A 4,862-nucleotide genomic window follows, 5' to 3' on the forward strand; every position below is an offset into this window, starting at 1 on the left:
ATTCAAGACGTCCAAGACTTTGAAAAACATGTCACCAAGGACAAAATTCACTGAAACGGTACGAGTTTTTGTCATGCTGACTTTTTTCTGGTAGCATGCTAATAATTTATAATATATATATCAAGTTCAAGAAAACTGTGTTTGGTGACAAGTACATCAAACTTCAGTCGAACAACTGAGATTTTCAGCTCATTGTTTATTCAAGTGTACATGTCAAGAAGCAAATGTAAACATGGAAAATGTGTGCATACCGGCATACATAACAAATACATACAATTATAGCTAAACTTCGATATTTTCCTGTAGATTTGTAATTGGCATTTAAATGCATATAAAGGCACATATTTAAACAGGGTTTCTTTCTTCGCTTCGTGTTTTGTTTCATATGTAGATGAATATATGTTCACTTCAATGATAGTTAACGTAATTCTACATTTACCGAGAGTCAAACATTGTGAATTTTACTGATACAAAAAATCGATAGTTTTTAATGCGTAAATTATAAATGTTGTTAGATATTATTACTATTTATATTTAATTTTGAATATATCTACATTTAAAAAATCCATTATTTATTATGATGGTGCTTAGGATGATCAATTATAAGAGTGTACACAATAGCAGAGGGGGTAATCACGTGATAGTCAAGATGGCGACGTCCATGCCGAGGCTCGTTTTATACCACGTATTACTTGTATTAATGTGTTACATGCCGCTCACTTCCGGGCCATTACAGCAAGAAAGTTACTGGCGTTTATTTTTATTTGCTCTTTATGTCGACTTTACTAGGTGCAAAATTTCTATACTGGATGACCTTATTACAGCTCCACTAAGAAAATTTGCGGGGAGTAAAGTCGAGAATTAAAGCGAATTTAAATACGAAATTAACGCTAATCAGCTTTTTATTGATACAGCGTGAAAGTTAGCACCATTTAAAAATTAAACAAAAGTAATAAAGGGTATAAAACTGCGAACAATAACTGTCTCGTCATGGACGTCGCCATCTTGACTATCACGTGATTACCCACTCTGAATAGTGTTTAACTGTGGTTGGTTATGGTGTACGAACTGGTCCAAAACTATTCTAAACTGTCCCGGACAGTTTACAAACCGTCCGGGACGGTTTGTAAACTGTCCCGGACAGTTTACTAAACTGTCCCGGACAGTTTACTAAACTGTCCCGGACAGTTTACAAACTGTCCGGGACGGTTTAGGAAAGTTTTGGACCGTTCGTGCGCATAAACCGTCCGGGACGGTTTAAACTGTCCGGGACAGTTTAGTAAACTGTCCGGGACGGTTTAAACTGTCCGACTATGGTCTTAAGAACCTATGCCGTACTAAAATGTATGCCTGCAAACCGTCCGGGACAGTTTAGGAAACCGTCCCGGACAGTTTCCAGGAAACCGTCCCGGACAGTTTCCTAAACTGTCCCGGACGGTTGATAATCCACAAAATAAATCGCCCGGTACAGTTTACACACGCACGAGCGGTTCAAAAGTAAGAAACTGTCCGGGACAGTTTTGTAAACTGTCCGGGACAGTTTACAAACCGTCCCGGACGGTTTATAAACCGTCCCGGACAGTTTAGAATAGTTGTGGACCAGTTCGTACACCATAGTTGGTGGACCATGCAAATAAATCGATAAAGCGCGGTAAGTAAGTCAGTAAGTAAGTAAGTATGCGAGCTAACGGTGGTTTTTGCCCTTTCTAAAAGCATATATGGCAACTTAAATTTATCACCAAAGCCTTTCCTATAGGATGTATCAATTTGATAAACGATATGTTGCAAACAATAAGCGCAAACATACGTGAACTCTTTATTGCATTTTTTAGGATAACGTACCGCTGCTTCCACTTTATCATTTACTAAATAAGCTTGCTTTGTAATATTGCCTTTATTGTATATTGTGTATATACTTGGGTGAAAAAAACACGTTGTGTTCTGTTGTGTTATGCTTCCACTATACAAAGACGGAAATCAAGTGTGGTATATTTTGCCACAAACAATTACTTTGGAGAGTTTATGGTTACGATGAGAACAAATGTTTTCGTTCAGTTAATTAAGCAATAAGTCTGAATGTATTCACTGGGGGCTGACGAGGTATAAGCGTAGTCCGTTTCGCTACGAAGTCGGGTATATGTTTTACTACGAAAACATTGTCTACATACACATGACATCGAAGAACGGATTATTAGAAATTTGTGTTTAAAACAGGTAAGATTATGCTTTTGTAATAACAAAACTCTGAATTTAAGAACAATGACATTTCATAGGTCTGTTACATCAAATTATGATTCAACATGTGTCTGGTTTATCTGTTAAACATTAAATATACCGCTGATTTATCAAACCGAAGTCAAGTTTTATTTTACAACAATGCAATTAAGGTATACAACCATGTTTAATTGACACAATTTTACAACTTCCATATTGATGTATGTATCGTTAAGCCACTGGTGTGTTCAGAAATGTTTAGGGTGACCCAGTTATCAGAAATAAAGGCTAAATAGCTTGATTATGTATGATCATGTCTCTGACAGTATACGTATATGCCTCGCTACGACAACGCTTTAGCGTGTATGCGTTTCTCACAGAGGACGTATTGGTTATCTCTCAAAGGCGAAATAAAGAAAATGTTTTTTCTAAATACAGTCATGGAGTGCCTGGATGTTTCCTTTGAGGAAGAGATCGTAACAACGACACAACATGATCCGAAGCGCACAGTCGACATGGTAATGCACATTATTATGATATAATTAAATTCACGACTAGGCCAAAGGAAACGATCAAAATCGAAAATCCATATAGAAGACGACAGTTGAGAGTCGAGAACCTAATGTCGTCGGTCTCAATAAAAATTACGCATCTTCACCTTGTGACAATCCCTTATACGTTCTTTTGGATAGAGACATACGATAGGTTTTTAGCATACGGTATTCTTTATCAAATAACATTCGATGCTTGTTATGTTATCTCGAAACTCTGCTTATGTCAAAGTAAATCCTATGTCCCAACTTCGATCCTTCTTAATCTCATACGGATTTTGATTATTACATTTTATCTATCAAAGCGATTTTTTTTAAATCGCCAACTAATAACTTTCCTGTTCGTACACATGATTTTACTTGTAAAATGAACACCTGTAACAGCCGTAAGGTGTGGAAAGTAGGACCCCAATGGCACAAATCCGCAATTTCCTAATCAATGTATTGTTGTTAAAGCGTGGCAGTGGGTTTCTGTCACAGGTTATTGTTTACTGCGTACATGAATGCCGGTAAATTTACCTCTTGGTACAATGCGGTTAATGTCCGGTCTCACTATGATGCCGGCGGAGCCCCGGTGCGTTATCAGGCAACTACCGGGACCCTACCGGGATGAACCGGTGCTCCACCGGGATGAACCGTGGACAACCGGGGCTCCACCGGTAAAATATTTAAATGTTTAATACCTCCGTGATGAACCGGGAGTCACCGGGATTGCCGACAACGACCGGCGTGGCACTGTGAACAACCGGGAACAACCGAGACGGCACCATAGCTCCACCGGGGCCCAAACAGACCCCGGCATACTACGGGGAGCCTGGTGAATGCCGACAGAGGCCCGGTATAGCTACGGTACGTAATCCATCCCGGTTGTTCCCTATGCAGTCCCGGTTGTTCCCAGTGCCAAGCCGGTCCTTATCGGTGACTCCCGGTTCATCCCGGAGGTATTCAACATTTTAATACTTTCTGCACTGAAAGGCTTTCTGTCAAAATATCATCAAAAACATCAGTTGATTGTGAAAATGTACACGCATCACATCCGACTCTTCACTTTCAGAATCAGAGTACAGTATAGTTTCTTCAAGCTGTCCGGATATTGTGTCTACATTGTCCGAAGGTACCACTGGCTCGAGAAATATCTGACAATGGGCAGATTTTGTTGGTGTGTTAATTCGTGATATCTTTCGCACAGGACTTTCTGTCACTGTAGATTTTGTCGGAATTAAAAATTTGCCATAAACCGGATTAAATGTAATATTTTCAGCATACTTTTTAATGTCGCCACCCATATTATTGAACGTGCGATTTCTGTATTGTACATCTGGTGCAGTGTCACAAGGCATCTCCCACATAAAGGAAACCTTTTCGTTTGGATGCTCATGCGCACAATGAAGCACAGCATCATTTGCACTGGAAAATGGCAGTCTGCAGTAACTTCAAACTGCATGTGATATGTCCTGAAAAGGATACAGAGAATTCGTTGAGAAACCTAAACATTATATTTGTACTTCGTAGCACAACCAATACATACTCTGTGCGAACCCTATACAAAAAGTGACTTGTAATTTCCTTCGAAACAAAGCATTTGAATAATTAAAATACATGTTCGTAATCTTTTTTGTACTTTAAAATGTGGAATGTACAATGAATCAAAGTAACATGTAGTTTTATTCAATTAACGTTACCGTAATTGGCTATTTTAACATATAAACCACCTTATGCATTGCTTCAAATCAAAATATTTCGACTTTACCTCAAAATAAATGTAAAGGTTGAAACTACGCACATTTGTTATTAGTTTGTTATTGAAAATAAGTACCTACCATTACTGGATCCTACGTTCTCTAATCCATAAACACCAGAAAAGATGAAACTCGCCTTATTAAGTAGTGTATGTACACAATGTTTTCGTAGTAAAACATATACCCGATTTCGTAGCGAAACGGACTACGCTTATACCTCGTCAGCCCCCATTGGTATTTATTTAATAAGAATAAAGGGTCTTGTTTGTGGATTGTCGTAAATTTGATTTGTTTCATAGGTTTCATTGACGAACACGTTATAATACTTGAAATAATTTTAGCCCTTTCCCACTTAGAG

At 38.4% G+C, this 4,862-nt stretch overlaps 1 long non-coding RNA gene and 1 pseudogene across 2 annotated transcripts; one reads left to right on the forward strand and one right to left on the reverse strand.

The window, feature by feature from the left end:
* Positions 1 to 1,087: 1,087 nt before the first annotated feature.
* On the reverse strand, positions 1,088 to 1,294 carry LOC127859092 (small nucleolar RNA snR44; annotated as a pseudogene).
* Positions 1,295 to 2,325: 1,031 nt separating this feature from the next.
* On the forward strand, positions 2,326 to 4,002 carry LOC127858806 (uncharacterized). Of its 2 annotated transcripts, XR_008039064.1 has the most exons (3): positions 2,326 to 2,732; positions 3,246 to 3,424; positions 3,820 to 4,002. It is a non-coding gene; the product is annotated as an uncharacterized LOC127858806 (long non-coding RNA). The 2 variants fall into 2 exon arrangements; XR_008039065.1 differs by lacking the exon at positions 3,246 to 3,424.
* Positions 4,003 to 4,862: the final 860 nt, after the last annotated feature.

Source organism: Dreissena polymorpha, chromosome 14 (assembly GCF_020536995.1).
Source record: "Dreissena polymorpha isolate Duluth1 chromosome 14, UMN_Dpol_1.0, whole genome shotgun sequence".
Lineage (NCBI taxonomy): Eukaryota > Metazoa > Mollusca > Bivalvia > Myida > Dreissenidae > Dreissena > Dreissena polymorpha.